The following is a 10,469-nucleotide window of genomic DNA, read 5'->3' as shown; positions in this document are numbered from 1 at the left end:
TGAATGATGTTTGGATCCCTTTTTCACTAGATCCAGTGGCCAGAAAGCCCAGAGATAAATTCTGAGTTCCTGGACATTACTGGTTGTGACAGTAACAGCTAGACTATGACCAAGAAACGCAGAACACAGTCAAGGGACACCAATCAGAAACAGACACGCAGTGGACACGCTCATACATTCAAAACAGACAGACAAAATTTTCCTCATCTCTTCCAATGTTGTAATTTCAAGGGTTGGGGGTGCACCTTGGTAGCCACTGCTGGATTCAATGCCTAGAGGGCTACTATAGTCCTGCCTGCATCTTAGAGCCACCACAGTAAGTAGGTTACAGAGCTGTGCACAGACTTGCCATAGCCCATGTCCCCAATGCCCCACGGTTTCAGGAGTGACCTCTGGAGCAGCATATCAGTCTACTCAGTCGCCCTAACAGCATCCACAAGACAAGACAAGTCAAAGCGATAACGGAAAACAACATGAAACAAAGACATTTGACTACTGGAGTTCTCTGCGTCCTCTGCATCAAAGGTCCACCAGCTTGACCAAGAGAGATACTCTTCGCACAAATCCTGGTCTGTCTGATGTCCCCATTGGTTTCTTCAAACTCCAGGTTTGGCTCCCGGTGTCTTGAGGCGTCCTGGTTTTGTTGTGCCGTGCAAGCGTTGGAATCTCACTGAAAACACCGTGTTCTAGACACATCCAGTGTGCTCAGATCCTATACCCCACAGGTCAAATCAGTGACAGAGATGAGGCTCTCTTATTCTTTTTTTTTTTTTTTTTTTTTTGGTTCTTTTTTTTCGGAGCTGGGGACCGAACCCAGGGCCTTGCGCTTGCTAGGCAAGCGCTCTACCACTGAGCTAAATCCCCAACCCCAGGCTCTCTTATTCTTGACAGCTATGGAGTGGAGAGGGGCTTTGGAATACCGTCTGGTTTTGCTTATCTGACGTAGGGTCATAGAACCATAAAGCACACAGGGTTTGCGTAGATTGCTGTCTTTATGCAGGGAGGGCTGGCACAAGTTAAGGCAAGGCCTGTGATTGGGCAGTGAAAAAGTAAGGCAGGCACAGAGTGTTGAAGGGAGGAGAGAGAGAGAGGAGAAAGAGGAACAAGAGAGGCAAGACGGAGGAGGACAAGGAGGATCATTCTCTGTGTGGTTTTAACTAGCCACAGGTAGCTATGAATATCATATAAGGGATGGATTATTATAGGACAGTTTGTCTTGTCTACGGCAAATTATATCATATTAATTGGCTCTGAGTTTATTGTGTGGATGTTTTGTGGAGTGAAAATTTACTGAGATAAATCTGATTGTTAAGTTACAAGCTGATTGAGTTTTGATTTTAATGGGTTGCTGGGAGTTGATACTATAACCATCAGGGGGCAGATGCTGGGAATGTGAGCAGAGTTTGTCGACAGAGAGCCAGGAGGGCAGTCACCGCTGGGACCAGATAATAGCTAGAGGTGTTATCGTAGCATGGTGCCCTAGAACCGGCCGCTGCTGGGGATGAATGAGTATACTCCGCTAATGCCATATAGCTCGACAATGCCAGCTAGGGAGGGTCTGTGGTTATTTTTATTTTTAATATTTACCGCAACAGGTTTGAGCTGCATTTTGGAGGGAGAAGGACTGGTTATCGAAAGAGGTTGAGGCTGGACAGTGGTACTGCTTGACATCCCTGAGACAGTACTAGCTGGAGCTTTATGGTCTGTAATCTTCAAGAGGGAAGTGAAACAGGAAGGTTAAAAAAAAAATCCAAAAGGAGAATTATGCAGGTGACTGGACCATGGAGAACTAGTAACCAAGAAAGCCAGACCCAAGGCCTTTCCAGGGCACCATCTCTCGGAACTGTTCTCTCATAAATCGGATGTCTGCTCTTTTTTCCTTCTAGCCGCAGCTGGAACTGCCCCTGATGAATTGGCACAGACTCAGCTCCTCCCCTCTTAGACCAGGCAAGAACCAAGCCTGGCAGTTTTGGATCCACCTGGTCCTGAAGGTCTCAGGAGCTGCTACAGTGTAGCTAATCTCATATAATCTCATAGCCAAATTCACTGACAAGTTATGATAAACACGAGAATCTAATTACACGTTTCTGGTACCCGTTCCTGTAGTGATTCTGAGCCACCCAAGAGGGATGTGCTGGTTTTCTGTCAATTTGATACCAATGAGTCATTTTAGAAGAGGGGACCATGGGAGAGTCTTTGGCACATTTTCCTTATTGATAATTGATGCCGGAGAGCCCAGTTCACTGTGGATGCTGCCACCACTTGGCTGGTGGTCCTGGCTGTATTGAAAAAAAAAAAAAAAAAAAAAAAAAAAGCAAACAGGTGCTGGGAACCAAAACCAAGCAAGAGCAGGAAATGCTCTTACCACTGAGCCATCTCTCCAGTCCAGGGTTAGTAATTTTAACAAGAGTAAAAGCCAAGGCATGAGGGCTGGAGAGATGGCTTAGCAGTTAAGAGCACTGACTGCTCTTCCAGAGATTCTCAGTTCAATTCCCAGCAACCACATGGTGGCTTGCAACCATCTATAATGAGATCTGATGCCCTCTTTTTTTCTTTTTCGGGAGCTGGGGACCGAACCCAGGGCCTTGTGCTTGCTAGGCAAGCGCTCTACCACTGAGCTAAATCCCCAACCCCCTGATGCCCTCTTCTAGTGTGTCTGAAGACAATGACAGTGTACTCATAAAATAAATAAATAAATAAATAAGTTAATTCTTAAAAAAGCCAGGGCATGAAAGAAATACCTAGAAATCAAGACTGCTCCAAGGAGAGGATAAAAATGGAGGAATTTGGCATTGTGGTGCTGAGGCTGTTTGATCTTCCCAGTATAGGTTGAACTGTTGTGCCCAGATGGCCAAAACCCCAAAGAGACCACCAGGAAGCATAACTCTAATGTAAGCACATGAGTCTTTATTTAAGCTCGAGCTTGGGCCACAAACCTTTCTAATGTAACAGAATAAGAGAGTGGCCCCAAAATCTAGGGGTAGCAGGGTTTGTAGGGGTTTTCAAGTCTTGGAGTTATATGAGGGGGTAAAGGAATGTTGGTCTTTAAGCTAATTGTTTACAGCACCTGGTTAAACCTGGCTATATCAGAAAGGAGCATCTCAACCTGGGAACTACTTATGTTTTCTTAACCCACTCTGCCATTATCAGCCGGTTGCAGCTGCTGTGTCTGTTTTGCAACTACCAGGGACATTTCATGATTTTTCTCAGACCTCAAGGGTCTCTAAGGGCAAGTTAACTTAGAATGGAGTCTTAAAAGCAAAATGGAATTTATTCTGTTATCTTGCTCCCTTCAGTACATGACCTAAGGAGAAGGTGTTATTGTAAATATGAGGGAGAGAACATCTGGAAGGCCAAGAGAGGAGATGACTGGAGAGTGTGGGGAAGACGGAAGGAAGAGACGAAAGAGGGAAGAGGAGAGAGAAGGCAAACATATGGAAATGTCCAGGAATGAAGCCAAAATAAGACCAAGAGACCCAGAAAGTGTGTAGCCAAAATGACTAGGTTTTATTGAAAAAGAGAAGTTTGTGGAAGGGAAGTACAAGGGCTGGAGGGTTGGGGGGGGGCAGTGGTGAGGGGAGTAGGGAGAGGGAGAGGGAGAGGGAGAGAGAGAAATACTGAGAAGCCAGGAGTAAAAGGTACTTGCAGAGAGACTGACTGGTTTCCCCTTTGATTGGTTAATAGGCAACTCAGTTAGCCATTTTGTCCTGGGTTTCTTTGAGACCTAACCTTAGTTACTGTAAGTTACTTAGTTAGTTAGTTTTGTAATGCTGTAACAAAATACCACAACCAAGGAAACATAAAAAAAGAGTTTTATTCCGTTTCTGGTTTCAGAGGTTGGTTAGAGACCTTGATGGCATAGTAAAGGCAAGGAAGGCAGCAGGTGTCTGGAGCAGCATGTGAGAGCTCCTATCTTATAAGCAGGAAGCAAATAACACATTGTGAATGGCTCCACTCTTGAAACCTCAAAACCTGCCTCTAGTGACACTTCCCAGGACAAGACCACACCTCCTAATATTTCCCAGTCTACCAATTAAGTATTCAAGTACTCAAATTTGAGGAAGGTCAAATCAATGACAGACGTGAGACTCTTCTTTTGAACCAGCTGCAGAGCGTGGGAGCCCATTCTCATTCAAACCAACACAATTGGACTCACTGTTATTCATTAGAGAGAGTGGGAATTTGAAGGGCCCTTTGAGAGCGGATACAATCTTGCTAAGTTGACAAGCCAGGACAAGTTGTGTGCTGGTGAATTGTTTTATCAATTTGACACAAGCTAGAGTCGAATGGGAAGAGGGAAACTCAAATGGAAAAAACAAACAAACAAAAAAACAAAAAAACACAAAAACAAAACTCCCTCTTTCAGTCTGCAAGTCTTTGAGGGGGCGAGTTCTTGATTAATGGTTGATGTGAGAGGGCCCATCCTGTTGGCTTTTCTCCTCGGCTCCGTCTGCCCCACAGTTACCTGGCAACAGCCAGGTGTGCCTGTTTCACTGTAAAAGAGGCTACTGGCCCCCTCTTCACTCTTTTCTCTTGCTCTTCTTGCTCTTACCCTCTTTACCTTCTATCCCCTCTCTCCTCATTCCCCTCCCACCCTCCACGTATTCATGACCTTTCATCACCTCTCTCTCTCTCTCTCTCTCTCTCTCTCTCTCTCTCTCTCTCTCTCTCTCTCTCTCTCCCCTTGTCTCTACTCCCTCAACTCCGTGTCCCATGCCTTAAATAAACTCTATTCTATACTATACCCTGTGGCTAGTACCTCAGGGGGAAGGATGCCTCAGCACAGGCCCGCAGAGGCACCCCCTTCCCACACACCATACCAAGCCTTCATCAAACATACCCCTGGCTTCCTTTCCTTTTTTTTTTTTTTTATATAAAACACAACACATCCCACTGTGGGCAGTGCCATGCTGGACAGAGGTCCTAGGTTGGATGAAAAAGCAAACTGAGGGAGCTAAGGAGCAAGCCAGAAAGCCACATTCCTCTGTGGGTGTGGTTTCAGTTCCTGCTTTGATTTTCTGCCGTGGCTTCCCTCAGTGGTGGGCTGTGATCAGGACCTGCAAGCCAAATAAACTCTTTCCTCCCTGGGATTTTTTTTGGTCATAATCTTTATAACAATAGAAAGGAGATGGGGGTTGAGGGTGGGATAGGAGGTTTCTGGAGGGGAAACCAGGAAAGGGGATAACACTTAAAATATAAATAGAAAAAATCTAATAAAAGAAAAAAAGATTTGAAAAAAAAGAAAGAAAGAAAGGAGACGGGTAAGGACTAGCTTGATTGAGTGTTGAATTTTTATTTATTTATTTAGAGTCTGTCAGACATGTGGAAAGCACATACCTATGAGACTTGTATGTTTATATGCTGCCTTGGCATTAGGGGTGTTTGAGAGAAAGAAGAGAGACAGAGAGAAAGAGAGTCAGATTCCTTTTGTCCTGTGTAATAGAATGATCTCTTTGTATGGTAAGAGTACCCACAGGAATGGACTCTTCTCTATGCTTGGTATCCTAAACACAGGTGGAGCCCGGATTAAAAGGTAAACATCTGACAAGACTTGCAAGCAAAATATAAAGTGAGAAAATTAAATTTGCACTTACATTTTTTCTATGAAAACTTTGGAAGTGAGATAAGAGGTCCCTTGGGAATGGATGGGGGAGGGAGATTGTTACTTGGGTCCCTATTCTGACAGAGGATGGAACCTTGATTGGGAAAATGCTTCCATAAGATCAGGCCAGACAGGCATTTTCTTAATTAGTGATTGGTAAGAGTGGGCCCAGCCCATGATGGGTGGAGTCATCCCGGGCTGGTGGTCTTGGGTTCTATAATAAAGCAGGCTGAGCAAGCCTCAAGAAAGCAAGTCAGTGGAGTTGGGGATTTAGCTCAGTGGTAGAGCGCTTGCCTAGCAAAGCACAAGGCCCTGGGTTCGGTCCCCAGCTCAAAAAAAAAAAAAAAAAAAAAAAAAGAAGAAGAAGAGGAAGAGGAAGATGCAAGTCAGTAAGCAGCACCCCTCCAAGTTCCTACCCTGCTTGAGTTCCTGTCCTGCCTTCCTTCAGTGATGGACAGGATCGATGTGGAAGTGAAAGCCAAATAAACCCTTTCCTCCCCAGCAATGTTTCATCACAGCCACAGAAACCCTAACACCGACAGTCCATTTGAATGGAGTAACAGATAAGCAAGTCAGCACAACTGGGAGCACAGGGGTGCAGAAAGTCACAAAAGGCTTCTGCACAGGTTGAGTTGAATTGTGTCATTTGGGGAAATCATGGCCCTTTAGGAGAAGGGAGAGGGAAAGTGACTTAAAGGGGCTGGGAACAGAAATAACAGGATAACAAAAGTCTCCCTGGTTTAAAAATGTACCCTAGGGATGGGGCAGGCAGTATAGGGAATAGTTTAGCAACCTGGGACTCCACTTGGTTTGGGCTTGCACACACCTCATTTCTAAGTATGCACTGGGCAGCCCCAAACCCATATATAATGCACATACGCACCTCTCCGAGCAACAAGTCTAGCATCCTAGGACTCCCCTCTGCACTGAGCTGTATTCACACATCCACTGTGAACCACCACCAAACTTAGGATTCTACTTAGCTGTGCTACACTTACATGGGCTAGGAAGCCTAATCCTTCCCACCCCTCCTCCTGTCAGGGAACACCAACAGTCAACAAACTCGGCTGTTACAATCGTTTGCTAGTGGGCCCAGGGGAACTTGTTAAGATTGTGGCAGTTTATCTCAGGACAATCCTGCACAGCAGTTCAACGAAGAATCCATCATGGTGGGGAAGTTGAGGCAGCAGAAGCTTGAAGCAGTGATCTCCTCATACTCAAAGACAGAAAGCAGAAAATGATGATTCTGTGTGATCAATTTGCCTTTATCTTTTTATTTCATTTCATTTTTTTTTTTTCCAGTCCAGGATCTCCTGCTCGGGGAATGGTCCTGCCCAGAATTAAGATGGCTACTCCCATTGCAATTAATAGAATTATTTTAATCCTTCACAGGCACGACCAGATGCCCATCTCCTAAATGATTCTAGTTTCTTTCAAGTTTAGCACTAACCGTCCCAGGGAGCATGAGGAAGCAGCTACCATGGGATTCCCCCCTCCCCCCACCCCACACACAAAATACTCTGTTCTCAGATGGCTCAGCCTTAGTGGCATGTTTTACCACCTATCACAGTGAGCAGGCAACCGCCACCAACACTACAACAACACAAAAAAAAAAAAAAAAAAAAAAAACCCAGACCATCCCTCCTATACCACACAGGAAAAAGTGGCCATGAGAATTCTTCATCCTCTGACAGACTGGCCTCCACTTACATGTCTCTTCATCACAGGGACTCTACAACTGTTTCCCCTGAGCTCATCTTTGGTTTTATTAGTCTCTGAGCCTCTGTCCAACTCCTAGCCACCGCCAAAACAGAATCTCTCTGTCAGTCTGTCTCTCTGTGTGTGTGTGTGTGTGTGTGTGTGTGTGTGTGTTTGGGTTGTTTTTTTTTTAATTGTTTTTCTTGGATATTTTATGTATTTACATTTCACCCCCTCCCCCCTCACACTCCCACCCACTCCCACCTCAATGCCCTGGCATTCCCCTACATTAGGGAAAAAGCCTTCACAGGACCAAAGGCTTTTCCTCCTATTGATGCTAGACAATGCCATCTCTGCTACCTATGTGGCTGGAGCCATGGGTCCCTCCATGTGTACTCATTGGTTGGTGGCTTAGTCCCTGGAAGCTCTGGTGGGGGGGTCTGGTTGAATGATATTGTTGTTCTTCCTATGGGGTTGCAAACCCCTTCAGCTCCTATGTGTCAGTTTTTAAAAAGAACGTTTCTCTGTGTAGCCCTAGCTGTCGTGGAATTCACTATTCTAGACCAGGCTGACCTCAATTCAGAGATCCAACTACCTCTGCCTCCCAAGTGCTGGGATTAAAGGTGTGCACCACCACGGCCTGGCTAGTCTTTTCCATTGCTATTTTTTTTACTGCTTCTGTAACTTTGGAGAGGAGCCTCCCGACTTTTACAACTTTCTGAGCTTTCTGCTTTGCTTCCAGAGACTTATGAATCTCCCTCCCCCCTCAAGGAGGAAAAGTTTCATTTTGGTTCTGAGGAAATAACTATGCAAGCCTTTGCTCAGGGACACTGGACACGTTCCATCTATGATTGAAACCTGTGTGTGGCCATGCATTCACATGCACTGCAAAATTCAGAGAAAAAGGAGCCCACAGAGCGAAGCCACACATTAGAGCGAAGCCACAGTAAACAAGAGATGGACTCACCCAGCACTTCTGGAAAGTCAGCTGCTGTTAAAAAGAAAAACCATAAAAGAACTCAGAAAGTACAACACAACCCAAGGTTTTGCTCCCCACTTCACTTGACCTTCAGGGTCCACTGCCTCTGCCATTCATAGCTGGTGGTACACATCTTTAAATCCCAGCACTTGGAGGGCAGAGGTAGGGGAATCTCCATAAGTCCGAGGCAGCCTGATATACATAGTGATTTCCATTCCAGACAGGGTGATACAGTGAGACTGTGGAGAGAGAAAGGGAGAAAGGGGAGGAGTAGAGAAGGAGGGAGGGAGGAGAGGGAGAGAGAGAGAACACAATTGTGTACCATCCCTTCAACTGAATCCCTCACCTCAGAGCCTCTAAACTCCCTAATAGTCTGCAGCATCTGCAAGGGTTATACCACACCAGCTTTGCTTCAGGAGATTTTATTACTCACAGTAATAAATTCTGGGGACCCAGCTGTTAGGTTCCCAGGGCACTTGAGTTCAGAGATCCAAGATATGTTGTCTGGTTCTCACCACAAGGGGGCAGAGGTGGCCTGCCTTACAGGGAACCCTAAGGAACAAAGAGATTCTGGAGACTTTGAATTCCCCAAGGATATCTCTTTACAGATCTCCACCCCACCCCCACCCCCATCTCCACCCTCTGTTTCTCTTGGGCCCACTTCTTTTTCTCTTATTGTAATCTGAGCTTGGGTGATTTTGCCACCTACATCCACCATAACCGGATCTTCAGATAAGCGTCTGTGATTCTGATAGTTAAACAAGAACAGTAAACCAATGGATATAAAAAAACAATCATCTGGGAAATATGATCGTTAGAAACAAACCCACAGAATACTCGCTGAGCCAGGCTGGTGGTGAATGCTTTTAGTCTCAGCACTCAGGAGGCAAAGGCAGGTGGATCTCAGCCAGCCTGGTCTACAAAGAGAGTTCTGGGACAGCCTGGGCTACACAGAGAAACCAAGTCTCGAAAAACAGCAAAAACCACTGTTGAGCTGAGATCTGAAAATGAAGCCCTGAACTGAAGACACTGCCTGGTGAGATGGCCCAGTGGTGAAGGCCCTACCTGGTAACAGTGGCCTCAGAGCCATAACTACAGTGCATCTGAGGCTATGGCCCAACACCAAGGTGCACAAGAGTCTGTGTCTCCTTAATCAAAATAAAGTCCACTGGGGTTTGTGTCATCACCTTCCCCTGGCGCCCTGGGTCACATTTGGACACAGGCCACAGGACTGTGTGTGTCTACAATATTTGAAACTCCAGGCGTGCTGCCTCAAACAGTTAAAAGTGTCCATGCATGAAGACCACATCAGGGTCAGCCCTGTGAAGGTGGTAGCAGTCCAGTCCATGTGGCCCTTGTATGGCCACGGGAATCCTAGGAGGGAGACTAGGTTAAGGCCTTTGAATGTTATTACTGTAATTTCTGTCTTCCCATGAGCTTCTCCCCTGGGGCTGAGTGACAATTTCCCTACTGCCCACCTGACCTAGCTCCCCTCACGTTTCTCTCCTATATTCTCAGGTTGCACAGTTTCATACCTGCTGCCCCTGTGTTGCACACAGGTGACCTGTCCCTCCCCAGCCCTCTATTCCTAAAATCTTCCAACTTTGACCTTCCTTTACCTGAGTCCCTCTTCCATGTGCCCTCCAGTACCCCACACAGCACCCCTGTCTACACCATAGCATTCCAAATCCACTTACATGAGAAACATCTTCCGGCCACTTAGAGTAGGGCCCCCAGAGGAATTGGCTCTAGGTCCCTATGTGACAATGGACACACACAGAAACTCACCCTTCAGTGTGACACACTGGCTTTGGTACCAGCAGTAAAACTCCGTGGTTGGCAAGAATCCTAGCTCTCACCTGACCTGGGAGACAGACACAGGGTCCTCAGTTTTGTCCCAGAAGGCAATTTGCACTTGAAGGGGCTCTTAGCTGCCCTTTAGCCTAGCAGGTCTGACTCATTCCTGCTCCGAAGGAAGGATCACCCAGGTCTCCAAGACAATCCTAGCCAAGGCTACCTGATATGCTGTGTCAGGCTGGTGCTATAACCCCAGTGAGTCCAAATAACAGGTGAGACCACAGACCTGAAAACACCAAGGGGTTGGAGAGATGGCTCAGTGGTTAGGAGCACTGACTGCTCTTCCAGAGGTCCTGAGTTCAATTCCCAGCAACCACATGGTGGCTCGCAACC

The sequence above is a fragment of the Rattus norvegicus genome, chromosome 10 (assembly GCF_021556685.1).
Source record: "Rattus norvegicus strain SHRSP/BbbUtx chromosome 10, alternate assembly SHRSP_T2T, whole genome shotgun sequence".
In the NCBI taxonomy this organism is placed as follows: domain Eukaryota; kingdom Metazoa; phylum Chordata; class Mammalia; order Rodentia; family Muridae; genus Rattus; species Rattus norvegicus.
Note: the sequence above shows the minus strand (reverse complement) of the source record.